The following is a 14,580-nucleotide window of genomic DNA, read 5'->3' on the forward strand; positions in this document are numbered from 1 at the left end:
CCTCACCATAACGGGAAAAGTATTCCGCCACATAACTGTCTTACACAGTATGGTGAAGCCAATGAACTCGAAGGGTTATGACCTGTTTTTGGTACATAAAAAATACCACATGACCATTATCGTATGGTAAAGACTGTGTTTGAAGCAGAACATCCGCCTTGTGTTGTTTATGAAATGTCAAAAAACAGCAACCATTTCTCTCCGTCTTTCAAAAGGCCTCCAAATCTTTACCCGAAAACGTAGGTAAAGCAGATTTAATCACATTAATCAGCTTATCTCTGGGAAAATTCATCACCGTAGTCTCACCCTTGACAGTCAGACGTGCCCTCACATCATTCACCTGTGTATGGGACAAAGGACGCAGCTTTGCGGCATTCACCCACTCCATCTCCAGAAAAGGGAAAAGGACAAAATAAAAAATGGGGTGTGACCCATTCCCGGAGTTACTGCAATACCGGGTCAACCCGTGATGAGGGCGGAGCAAGCCCGGCGGCACCTCATCCCATTGTAAAAATCAGTTCAATATTGATGCCTCCATAATCAGATATTAAGCTGATAAGGACAGATACTTTTTTTCTTACTTTTTCATAAAATTTATTGCCTAAAGTTAATTTTGTACACGCGCGGACAGCGCTGTCACTGCAGGGCCGCCTAAATATCTCACAGTTGTGGGCCCTGAAGTGCTAACAGAGTCAAAACTAGAAGAAGAGAACATAAGGAACAAAAACTAGAAGAAGAGAACATAAGGAACACAAGAAATACACTTAACAGGATGAACATAACCAACCAACCAGAATCATAACTGTAATCAAAATAACACACAGAAACAGTAATGCAATGGTAAAATCAACAGAGATAACATACAGCGAAATAAACAAAGAAATGACGACAATAGGAACAACAACACAATTTTTAGAAAAAAATGCCAATTGCAATTTGCGGATGCGGGGCATGGGGACAAGCAAAGTCGGACAAGATGAAATACTTTGAAATGGATAACAACAATGAGAAATAAACTAAACAATGCAACATCAACAAAATACAGGCAACATTTGGATTACACTTAATGCTAAAGTATATGATCGGCATCAACATAACAGAAAAGTGAAGAAGAAAGACAAAAACGCAACATGATATCATTTCCGTCCAATTTGTTATGCTCAAATTTATTAGAATTTCGAACAAGCCAAATGGAATATTTTGCCGAAGTCAAAAGATAAATACAGAGCGATTTCCGATTGGAATTTGGAATTTTCGGTATTAAGGTAAACCTAATGACCTCATTACTACATTTCAGGAGCTCAAACGATAAATGATCTAACCACTTGGAAATGATATCCCACAACACATCAACACACGGACAATAGATAAAAAGATGATCAGAAGTTTCTATTGCCAAACGACAGAGAGGACAGTTAGGAGTGACAGACATACCCCGAGCATGAAGAGAATACCCCAAGGGAAGAGCATCCTAGATAAAACGATAATTAACCGATTTTGAAAGTGGATCCACAAAATGATTGTGCAAATTAAGCCAAACGTGACGAAAAGGAATACGTGGATACAATAACTCGACTTTATTTTCTACAACTGTTTGCAGTAAACAGACATAAAACTGTTGAGAAGTAAACCGAAATAACATCAGAAAATTTAATAGCCAAAAAGCAATGCTGATACAAAATAGGCATCGTCTCAGAATGAGGAAAAAGTAAAGAAGCAAAAGCAGAGCAATAGTGACGTAAGGACATCCCTAGCCAATGCTTGGCAAAAAAACGTCCACTTAGCTGAAGAATGAGTTAACAGATTTTGAATGTGTCGTAAATAGAACGAAAATAATTTTGATTTGATGTGAACAACACCAAAACCCCCATCTAAAACAGTTTTATACCACACAGACCTCCGAATGGGTTCAGCACTGGAGTTCTAAATAAACCGAAAAGTCTCCCTCTGAAAGAGTTCAACATAATGTTTAGAAAACGGTGTTACCGCCCCACGGTACCACAACTTAGATAAGGCCATGACATTGCACACAACAGTTTTACCAAAAATAGAAATAGAGCGCCCTTTGGAACATTTAAAACAGATCGAAATTTAGATAGTATAGGATAAAATTGATCGTCCGCACTGATATTCATGCCTGTCATATTTCGAACAATTTTTTAATGCTCAATCCAAGAAATACCAAAAGGATGATCCGATCTACTACGCCACTTACCCACAAAAATGCTTTTAGAAACCTACTTCGCGGAATGTTTCCTTGGCGGGTTAAATGTAACACGTGACTCTTTGAAGGTGGCAGATGAGATTTAGGTCTGATATGAGTAGGACGCATCGCGAGATGCTTCGACTCATAGCTTGCGTGTTTTAAGAGCCCATCTAGGGTTATACTTCCATACCAGGAAGTTCAATTTGTACATAATGTGTTTATTGTAAATGTCTTGTTGGGTTACCATAAACGGGTTGAATTACCGTTTTCAGTGTTAATTTGAGGGTTTTTTTCTCCGTATTTTATGGTAGCAGAGCGTTGTTTCTCAGACATAGCTGCATCATGTCATTATGAGTGCAAGATTAATTCCTAACACAGAAATGACATTAGGTTGTGTATTGCTAGTTTTCATTTCCCCGTAAGTGTATTTTGTGTGCATTTGTATAGAAATGTAAATGTTACACCGTTTCTAAGTACTTGACTAAGCGTGCTCAACAAGACTGGCTGAGCCAGTCGAGAAAAACACTGAAATCAGTGGTGTGAAGTCCGTTGAACCTGGTGTCATTCAGACGTGGATTGGACTGAAAAGATTTTGCTTCTTAAACGGCTAAAACAAATGTTGAGTCCACATTTACAAAAGCAAAGAACAAGTTGTATGGCTTGATAGATGTTGAAGATGAACCCTCACGTAGGTAGGTTAGGGATGGTATTTCACAAGTTGTCTCAGTTCATGCGAAAGCCATAGACATCATGACAGACCTAACTCTAGCCTATTTAAAGTCCAAACAAGCAGCCAATGTAGTTAAGATTGAGCAGGAGATGTGCCTGATTGAGGAAGAATCTGGTGAAGTTGTTGCGTATTCACATGACAGCAGGACAGATGTTTCTACATTATCTGGTCGTAGACTTTCTAGGGTGTTTGACTGTGATACTCTAGTTATTTTTAATGTCCTTCGATGACAGATATTTATTCCATTCAAATATTTGTATTTTATATCAGTTCTCGTCACGATATGGCTGAAATACTGCCGATGTGACGTTAAATATTAACTCACTCACTATATTGTGTTGTTAATTCTTTCTGCTTTTATATGTTCCTCAACTAGTTTTAATACACTCTGTGATATTCTAGTTATTGTACTGTCCTTTGCTGACAGGTTTTTTATAAATTATATATACTTATTTGTTATTAATGTATTAATTCTCGTCACGATATGGCTGAAATATTGCTGATGTGACGTTAAATATTAACTCACTCACTCACTAGGGTGTTTGAGCAGGGTCCTGATCAAAATAGTAGAAAGCCAAATGCAACAAGTGAGATTAAACTTGTTGAAACTGAGACCATAAATGTGAATAGACATGAACATAAGGGTAGACCTGTAGATATATAGATGCCTGTTCAAACGGCAGACTTGTCGAACCCTTCCAATTCCCATTTTCATGCTATTGGCACAGATATGTGAAAACAACTTCATCGTGTTTCGGTACCAGTATTTTCGGGTGATACGGTACAGTATGAAAGGTGGGCAGCTGCCTTTCTCACTTGTGTAGACTGGCCTCCGTCAGCTGCAGAGTACAAATTACTACAGTTATGGCAATATCTATCAGGTGAAGCATTTAAGGTCATTCAGGTGTTAGGTCATAGAGCTGTTTCATATGACATTGCGTTAGAACGCCTGGAACGAAAATATGGTGGCAAAAGGTGCCAGGTAGTTGAAGCCTATTCGTCAAGGCTGCGCCAAAGACGTGGAGAACTTCACTGACGTTTTCGACATTGCTGTAGCTAACTTAAAGGAAGCTGACAGGATCAAGGAGTTTGGCAATGGGTTGTTGTATGCAACACTACTAAAAAAATGACAGAACTCATGATTGCACAGTTTAACAGGTGGATTAATGAAAGGGATATGCAGGAGTCTGTCGAGACTCTTAGGGAATGGGTTCTTCAAGAGGCAGAGTATCAAACGATTGCCTCAGAGACTGTCCATGGTCTTTGGGGCAAAAAGTCTGGACAAAGTAAATCAGGAACTCTTGTTAGTAAGACAACCAGAGGATGTGTTTGTTGTGGAAACCAACATACGCTGTGGGCATGCAAAGTGTTTAAGGGTCTGAGTGGTGATGAAAGATAGAACTTTGCAAGTGTTTCCGATGTTTAGGTCAATTTCACTTGGGCTCACAGTGTAAGTTCATAAAGCAACGTGGGATTAACGGTTGTAAAAGGACCCACAAAAGATTGCTGCATGACACCGCGGTAAATAGGCCACAACTTAAAAACAACACATCTGAGCCTAACACTGATGAAGATTTGATCCCTGAGGCTTCAGGAAATGCTTCATCGGAGTCCTTTTCTCAATCAAAAGAGAGGGCACACACTACAGTACCAGTTCCCTGAAACGTCATTAACAGCACTCAGAACAGTCCCAGTTGTTCTTAGATATGGCAAGAGAAATATGTGCATAAATGCATTACTTGATGATGCAAGCAGCAGGTCATACATCAATGATGCTGTAGCTGCTGAGTTGCTTGTAAGGAACACAACAACATGTATCTGTCAGTGTACTAAATGGGAAAAACAGACGCATTTGTAACTAAGCCTGTAGAATTTGGTATTGAGAGTTTGGATGGCAAAGTAAATATCCAGATGTCTGCTCTCACCATAAACAATGTTACAGGTGATTTGAAAGTGATAGACCAGCAGGAACACAGAAATAAGTGGAATCATCTGCGAGGCATCAGGTTTCCAACTATTGCCAGACATCCAGTGGTCGATCTTCTGATTGGTATACATTTTTTTACAGTTGCACCAATCATACCAAGATGTTTGTGGCAGACTGGGAGAGCCTATAGCTCGCAGGACTCCTCTTGGGTGGACTTGTATTGGCAATGCACGTCAGGATGATGGACAGCCATCATATTGTGCTCTGACATACTACACACACAGCCCAAATTCAGAATTGTCAGAAATGGTGAAATCCTTTTGGGATGTTGAGGAAGTTAAGAATCCTTCTCAGATTATCAAACCATGTGACAAGAGAGCCCTTTGCAAAGCAGAGGAATCCTTGGTATATCATCACGGTGGTACCAGGTTGGTATAACATGGAAGGAGTAGGCTCCAAGCTTACCGAACAACTATGATGTGGCTAATCGCTGGCTGGTTAGTACTGACAAGAAGCTGTCAAAAGACCCAACTGTTGCACAAGACTATGACAGTACACTTTCTCAGTACTTGGAAAAGGGTTATATCAACAAGGTAACAGCTGAACATAAATCAACTGATGCTTGCTATCTTCCACATTTTCCTGTTATGCGTCCAGATAAATGCACAACTAAAGTACGCATAGTTTTAGATTTGGAAATGCATAATTAAATGATGCAATAGACCCAGATCCAAAGCTCCAAACTGAACTCTTTGATGCTCTGTTGCAATCATCTTTGACATCGCAGAGATGTTCCGTGGAGGGGAATGTCCGAGTAACTCTCCACTCCTTAAAAATAATCGAGCAGAGGCCCCGCAAAATATTCTGTAGTTGAAAATATTTGAAAAATAAACCAGAACTCTTTTTTGTCTGTATTCATACTGCGTGAGTCGACCTTGCATGATGCTTGAGGAATGCGTTCTCTGCCGCTGTTGCACGTGCGCCAAGCTCCTTGGCGAGTTGGCACTCGTGAAGAGCAACCTCCTCGTGGTGAGTGCTGGGTTACGCTAATAGCTCTTCCCCCGTGTGGAACCGGGGCAGAATATTTCCACAGCCTCCAATTGCTGGTCGTATGAGGCGACTAAAATGGGCAACCTGTTTGCCGTGGGTTGCGTCCCTGTGTCGGCGGAGGACGGGAGTCTGGTAGTTGAGGGCACTGGTTCCTGGAACTGTGTTCCTTTGCCCAACACACTACTTCGACCCTTACTTCGCCTAGACGGGTGGTAAGATGGGCCCGGTCTTATCAATCGGCTGGTCATGCCAGGCCCTGTGCGTAATATTGTGTATGCACAACTGTGTTGTATTTTGATCTATATTTTGGTCTTGGCCGTGAATAACTTGTGTGAATTCTCCATTTTGGATTGAATAAATTGCCTAGAGTCTTACGCCAGAAGGCGGTGGCTCATGGGCCAATTTTGTGATGTTGACCTCTGTATTCTGTATGTCTCCAGTTTCTTGTCATGGACTGAACCTTCCTGGCACTACATCTGGTAGATAAATATAGCTATTCACGTCATATTTGCTGGAGTATACCATCCCTGTATCCCTGGTGTTTGCATCCTGGATATCCGGTGCAATATAACACTGTCCTTGTTGACACTCGATAGTGGGTGGGGAACAGGGGTGCTGAATCATTTTCTTTTCACCATGGCTCTCCCACAATCTGGTTCATCTCGTAATGAAAAAAAGAGACGTCTAGAGGAAATTGAAATTTCAACTGGAAATCTTTCACAAACTATTGATTCCTGGTGATTGAGGCTACTGATAACTTACCTATCAAATTGAATCCTTTTGCTGTTTCTAAGGCTGTGTCCAGGATTTGCGGTGAAGTCAAGAACGTCACCCGTCTCCGTAGTGGTTCGCTTCTTGTGGAGTGTGCACGGAGACAGCAATCTCTCAATCTTTTATCTATCTCTACATTTGCCAATCTTAAGGTTGCTGTGTCTGTGCACAGAACATTAAATTCTTGTCGAGGCATTGTTCGTGACAGGGCTCGTTGTCTGTCCGACATGTCTGAAGAAGAAATCGCTACAGAGTTGGAAGACCAGGCTGTTACTGCAGTTAAACGTTTTACTTTCAAGAAGGACGGTGTCATCACCAATACAAACATGTATCTAATGACGTTTGATCGTACAACCCTTCCCCAGTCAATTAAAGCAGGTTACTTCCACATCGGAGTGGATGTGTATGTCCCCAATCCGCTCCGATGCTACAAGTGTCAGCGTTTTGGTCATGGCTCCAAATCCTTCGTTTTTGTTTTGAATATTATTGTTGGATCCTGGATTGTTTGTCATCGTTGCGGTGCCAACCATGAGAGCACTGACTGCGAAGATGATTTGAAATGTGCAAACTGTTCTGGCCTACATGTTGCTTCATCTAAATCTTGCCCTGTATGGCAGATTGAATCTAAAATAATGAAACTGAAATGTGAAAGGAACATACCCTACCTGGATGCAAAGAAACTATTGAAAGATCAGACCACAACTACTTCAACTATTTCTTACTCCGCTGCAGTCTCACGCCCCGTAACAACATCATCTATTTCGTGTCAGACTGACTTGACATGGGTCAAGTCAGAACGACCTGTTGCTACAATTCCAAATTCCACTATTTCCACACCTATACCTGCCATCAGTCAATCAAGTTCAGGCACTCGTGAAGAGCAACCTCCTCGTGGTGAGTGCTGGGTAGCGCTAATAGCTTTTCCCCCGTGTGGAACCGGGGTAGAATAATTCCACAGCACCCCATTGCTGGTCGTAAGAGGCGACCAAAGTGGGCAGCCCGTTTGCCGTGGGTTGCGTCCCTGTGTCGGCGGAGGACGGGAGTCTGGTAGTTGAGGGCACTGGTTCCTGGAACTGTGTTCCTTTGCCCAACACACTACTTCGACCCTTACTTCGCCTAGACGGGTGGTAAGATGGGCCCGGTCTTATCAATCGGCTGGTCATGCCAGGCCCTGTGCGTAATATTGTATATGCACTCCTGTGTTGTATTATAATGTATATTTTGGACTTGGCCAATCATACTTTGTATGAATTACCAATTTTTGATGGAATAAATTGCCTAGAGTCTTACGCCAGAAGGCGGTGGCTCATGGGCCAATCTGGTGATGTTGACCTCTGTATTCTGTATGTCTCCAGTTTCTTGTCATGGACTGAACCTGCCTGGCACTACATCTGGTAGATAAATATAGCTATTCAAGTCATATTTGCTGGAGTATAGCATCCCTGTATCCCTGGTGTTTGCATCCTGGATATCCGGTGCAATATAACACTGTCCTTGTTGACACTCGATGGCGGGTGGGGAACAGGGGTGCTGAATTATATTCTTTCATCATGGCTCAACAACAATCTGGTTCTTTTCGAAATGAAAAAAAGAGACGATTAGAAGACATTGATATTTCGTCTGGAAGTATTTCTCAAAATATTGATACCTGGTTATTGAGGCTGCTGATAACCTGCCTATCAAATTAAATCCTTTTGCCATTTCTAAGGCTGTGTCCGGGATTTGTGGTGAAGTCAAGAACGTCACCCGTCTCCGTAGTGGTTCGCTTCTGGTGGAGTGTGCACGGAGACAGCAATCTCTCAATCTGTTGTCTATTTCTACATTTGCCAATATTGAGGTTGCTGTGTCTGTGCACAGAACCTTAAATTCTTGTCGAGGCATTGTTCGTGACAGGGCTCGTTGTCTGTCCGACATGTCTGAGGATGAAATTGCTACTGAATTGGAAGACCAAGCTGTAACCGCTGTAAAACGTTTCACGTTTAAGAAAGATGGTGTCATCACGAACACCAATACCTATCTCATGACGTTTGCCCAAACTTCCCTTCCACAGTCAATAAAAGCAGGTTATATGAACATCGGAGTGGATGTGTATGTCCCCAATCCGCTCCGATGCTACAAGTGCCAACATTTCGGTCATGGTTCAAAATCCTGTCATAACTCTGTGGTTTGTCATCGTTGTGGTGACAGCCATGAGAGCATTGACTGTAATCATGATCTGAAGTGTGCAAACTGTTCAGGCCCACATGTTGCTTCATCCAAATCTTGCCCTGTGTGGCAAATGGAATCCAAAATAATGAAAATCAAATGTGAAAAAAACATATCCTATCTGGATGCCAAAAAACTATTCAAAATTCAGACCACTACGCCCTCAACTATGTCCTACTCCGCTGCAGTCTCCCGCTCTGTTACAACATCTACTATTTCGTGTCAGACTGACTTGACGTGGATCACGTCAGATCAACCAGTTGATACTATTCCAATCACTCAGCCTATTCCTACCATCAGTCTATCCAGTTCAGGATCTCAGACTGAGATTCAGTCTGAGAAACCATCACATACGTCAGTCAAACAACCAGTCGTTGTTCATTTGTCGACTAAAGAAAAAAAGAAATTGAAGAAAAAACAACTGCCAATCGTCCCTTCACCTTCAGAGGTTCCTTTACAGAACTCCTTTGGGCCTCTGGACATGGAGGTTACTCTGTCCTCACAGGACAGGCGGGGGAGTAGTTCCTCCTCCCATTCACGCGAGCGATCTCCAATTGAGCCACCATGACTCAATTGTCTAATATAATGCAATGGAATTGCAGAGGACTTAGGCATAATTTTCATGAACTGCAGTTATTAACAAGTGATTTAAATACATCAGCAATTTGTTTACAAGAGACGTACCTTAAAAATACAGATAAGTTTGATTTAAAGCAATATAGTTCATATCATTCCTTCTCTCCTCCAGGAGATAAAGCTACTGGAGGTGCTTCTATTTTAGTGCGGCGGGGCGTTGTTCACAGTCCTGTTCCGCTTGACTCGACTTTGCAAGCAGTTGCAGTTAGACTTACACTGCATATTGCCTTCACACTTTGCTCCTTATACATTCCTCCTTCTTCAAGTCTTCAGCGAAATGATCTACAAAAACTATATGACCAACTCCCAAAGCCCTGTGTCATCATGGGTGATCTAAATGGGCATAATCCTCTATGGGGAAGTTCAACCATTAATCAAAAGGGAAAAGTGATCGAGGATTTTGTTTCCGATAACGATCTTTGCATTTTTAATGATGACTCCGGCACTTACTTACACCCTGCTACTGGTACCTATTCATCTTTAGATCTGTCTTTGACGGACTCAGTTTTGTTAAATGAATTCTCATGGTCCGTCCATGATGACCTATGTGGGAGTGACCATTTCCCCACGGTGCTTAAGCCTATTAATCCAGCTGTTGATCCACCTTCACCTCGATGGAATTTTGTGTAGGCTGATTGGCTTTTATTTCAATCTTTATGCAAAGATAAATTACAACCTACTTCTTTTCAGAATGTTACTGACCCAATTCAGTTGTTTTCAGATCAACTGAATGAAATTGCTAATGAATCCATACCTAAGTCCTCAGTCAACCCACGTGTTCGTAAACCATGGTTTGATGCTAATTGCAAACAAGCTAGGAAATGTCGAAAGAAGGCGGAGAAGTACTTCCGTAAACATCCCACTGTCCATAATTTAAATACTGTTAAAATTTCAAATGCCAAGGCAAGACGTCTATTTAAGCTAAATAAACGTCAATCCTGGCAGACTTATGTCTCCAAAATTAAATCCCGTACCCCTATGTCCAAGGTATGGAACATGATCAAAAAGATCAAAGGCAAGGGATCAAATTCTACAGTTAACCATCTGAAGGATGGCGATACTTTGTTAACTGATAAATCTGCCATTGCCAATAGCATTGGTGAAACTTTATCTCATCATTCTTCTTCATCTAATTACGCTCCTGAATTTCAAAAATATCAGCTCCAACAGGAGAAGAAAAAAGTAAATTTTACATCTGATAATGGTGAAGATTACAATGAGGTATTTTCACTACATGAGCTATATACTGCCTTAGGGCAAGCTCATGATACAGCAGTAGGCGCTGATAATATTCATTATCAGCTGCTGAAACACTTGCCCGAATCATGCCTTGAAACTATGTTAAATATATTCGATGATATTTGGACATCTGGGATGTTTCCAGCTTCATGGCATAAAGCCATTGTTATCCCCATTCCCAAACCTGGGCGGGATCATTCTGATCCATCAAATTACCGACCTATCTCTTTAACTAGCTGTGTTTGTAAAACGATGGAACGCATGGTAAATAATCGATTAGTGTGGTACTTGGAAACAAATAATCTTCTTACCAATATACAATGCGGTTTCCGTAAAAACAGAAGTACTATCGATCACTTAGTGCGTTTAGAATCGTTCATTAAAAATTCCATTGTAAATAGACAACATGCTGTATCGATCTTTTTCGACTTAGAAAAAGCTTACGATACAACATGGAAACATGGTATTTTAAAAGATCTTCATGATTTTGGATTAAGAGGCCGTCTGCCTCATTTTATATCCCAGTTTTTAACAGACAGGCAATTTCAAGTCCGAGTGGGTACAACCCTGTCTGATCATTATAATCAGGATCAGGGTGTCCCACAAGGCAGTATTTTGTCAGTCACTTTATTCAGTATAAAAATTAACAGTTTGTCAAAAGTTTTAAATGATTCAGTTGATGGATCACTTTTTGTGGATGATTTTAATCTATCTTGTCGGGGTAAAAATATGCACACAATAGAAAGGCAATTACAATTATGTCTCAATAAAATTCACAAATGGTGTCTAGAAAACGGGTTTAAATTTTCTAAATCAAAAACTAATTGCATACATTTCTGCCGAAAATATAAACCGCATAAGGACCCTGAACTATTTCTGAATGGCACTCCTATCAAAGTTGTTAAGGAAGCCAAGTTCTTGGGACTTATTTTTGATCATCACTTAACTTTTCTCCCGCATATTAAATACCTCAAAGCTAAATGCCTGAAGGCACTCGATCTATTAAAAGTTGTTTCTAATTCAAATTGGGGAGGGGATCAAACAACCCTCTTACACTTGTACAGGTCACTAATTCGTTCCAAACTTGATTATGGCTCCATCTATGGTGGAGCCTGCAAAAGTAATTTACAAAAACTAGATACGATACATCATCAGGGTCTGAGGCTTTGTCTTGGAGCCTTCAGAACGTCTCCCATTCACAGTCTCTATATAGAAGCAGATGAGCCTTCTCTTAAACAACGCCGACTAAAATTATCTCTACAATACATCACTAAATTATATTCTAATCCGTCAAATCCAGCTTTTGAATGTATATTCCATCCTCTCTACGAAGATCTTTACAATAAGAAATCGGCACTCCATCCACCACTCGGAATTAGAATAAAATCTGCAATATCAGCTTCAAATATTAAACTCCAAGATATAGCTCCTACTCAACTTTTCTCATCTCCTCCTTGGCAAATGGTAAAGCCAGAGGTAGACCTGACATTAACCAAACTTAAGCAATCAGATACTAACCAATTAATATACCAACAAGAATACCACCAACTTAGAAACAATTATGACACTTATAAATCTATATTTACCGATGGATCCAAGGATGGTGGCACAGTTGCTAGTGCCACTGTCATTGGATCCAGAACAATCTCTTCCCGTTTACCTGATAACAGTTCAATATTCACTTCAGAAGCAAACGCCATTTTTACAGCACTTAAATATATCAGTAATCAATCTAAACATAAACAATTCATACTGTTTTCAGATTCTCTTTCATGTCTTCAGGCAATTAAAAATATGTCTTCAAAACATCCACTTTTAATCCAAATTCTTGAGTTATTTAATGATCTTGCTACTGGCCAATATGACATCGTCTTTTGTTGGTTACCAAGCCATGTTGGTATCAAAGGTAACACAATGGCCGATGCTGCTGCAAAAGCAGCCCTCAACAAATCTGTGACACCACTTCTGATCCCATACACTGATTTTAAACCCATGATTCGATCTTACATCCGAGATCTTATGCAACAGAAGTGGGACGCCCAAGTAGGTATCAATAAATTACATGAAATTAAACCAAATATCGGTTACACCTACTTGGGCTGTCAGTCCAGATTTGAAGAGGTCATTATGCGACGATGTCGTATTGGCCACAGTAGATATACGCACGAATATTTATTACAAGGTGAGGATCCTCCGTTTTGTATCCCTTGTGATGAAAGAATCACGGTCAAGCATGTCCTGCTTGACTGTGTTGATTTTTCCATCACAAGGGATAAATATTTCAATGTAAAAACAATTAAGGACCTTTTTAATGATGTTAATTCTCGTTTAATATTATGTTTTTTAAAGGAAATAGAGCTTTTTCATAAATTTTGATGTGTTCAATGTATTGTTTTAAAAATTGGTAGTGCGAAATTCATAACTTAGATTGTTAGTGGCTGTACCCTTGAGGGGGGTTGAAGTAGCGTAAAATTATTGTCCCCCTAAGAGGGTATGTAAGTCCCAAATCATTCGAAGTATTTTTCTGCACACTAGGCTTTTAAACGTAGTATCTTCGTTATTTTAATCTAAGGCTTAACTGGTACACTGTCGCCAGTGACTGAAGGGATGATATAAATCCTGCCGGGGTCCATGCAGGAAGCAAAAGTACTGTAAGTCCCCATGGTCCCCAGTATGGTGATCTCCCTTCAGTTGCTGACGATTTCTAGCCCATTTTTAAATTGTGATGTTCATTAATGCTTACTGACTTTTAATATTCTCAACTAGTTTTAAATCAAGTCTGTGATATTCTAGTTATTCTACTGTCCTTCGTTGACAGCTTTTTATTCAGTTTAAATATATGTATCATATATGTATCATAAATGTACTTTCTCGTCCTGATATGGCTGAAATATTGCCCATGTGACGTTAAATAATAACTCACTCACTCACTCACTCAATCAAGTTCAGGATCTCAGACTGAGATTCAGTCTGAGACACAATCTCAAATGTCTGGGAAACAACCTGCAAATCTGAAAAAAAAAGAGAAAAAGAAATTGAGTAGAAAACAGCCACCTATTGTCCTTTCACCTTCAGAGGTTCCTTTACAGAACTCCTTTGGGCCTCTGGACATGGAGGTTACTCTGTCCTCACAGGACAGGCGGGGGAGTAGTTCCTCCTCACATTCACGCGAGCGATATCCAATTGAGCCACCGTGACTCAATTGTCTAATATAATGCAATGGAATTGCAGAGGACTTAGGCATAATTTTCATGAACTGCAGTTATTAACAAGTGATTTAAATACATCAGCAATTTGTTTACAAGAGACGTACCTTAAAAATACAGATAAGTTTGATTTAAAGCAATATAGTTCATATCATTCCTTCTCTCCTCCAGGAGATAAAGCTACTGGAGGTGCTTCTATTTTAGTGCGGCGGGGCGTTGTTCACAGTCCTGTTCTGCTTGACTCGACTCTGCAAGCAGTTGCAGTTAGACTTACACTGCATATTGCCTTCACACTTTGCTCCTTATACATTCCTCCATCTTCAAATCTTCAGCGTAATGATCTACAAAAACTATACGACCAGCTCCCAAAGCCCTGTGTCATCATGGGTGATCTAAATGGGCATAATCCTTTATGGGGAAGTTCCACCATTAATCAAAAGGGAAAAGTGATCGAGGATTTTGTTTCTGATAATGACCTTTGCATCTTTAATGATGACTCCGACACTTACTTACACCCTGCAACTGGTACGTATTCATCATTAGATCTGTCTTTGACGGATTCAGTTTTGTTAAATGAATTCTCATGGTCCGTCCATGATGACGTATGTGG

General features: G+C 40.4%; 1 pseudogene; it reads right to left on the reverse strand.

The window, feature by feature from the left end:
• Positions 1–421: 421 nt before the first annotated feature.
• On the reverse strand, positions 422–598 carry LOC124120776 (annotated as a pseudogene).
• Between the last annotated feature and the right edge of the window lie 13,982 nt (positions 599–14,580).

The sequence above is a fragment of the Haliotis rufescens genome, unplaced genomic scaffold, assembly GCF_023055435.1.
Source record: "Haliotis rufescens isolate VD_foot unplaced genomic scaffold, xgHalRufe1.0.p SCAF_98, whole genome shotgun sequence".
In the NCBI taxonomy this organism is placed as follows: domain Eukaryota; kingdom Metazoa; phylum Mollusca; class Gastropoda; order Lepetellida; family Haliotidae; genus Haliotis; species Haliotis rufescens.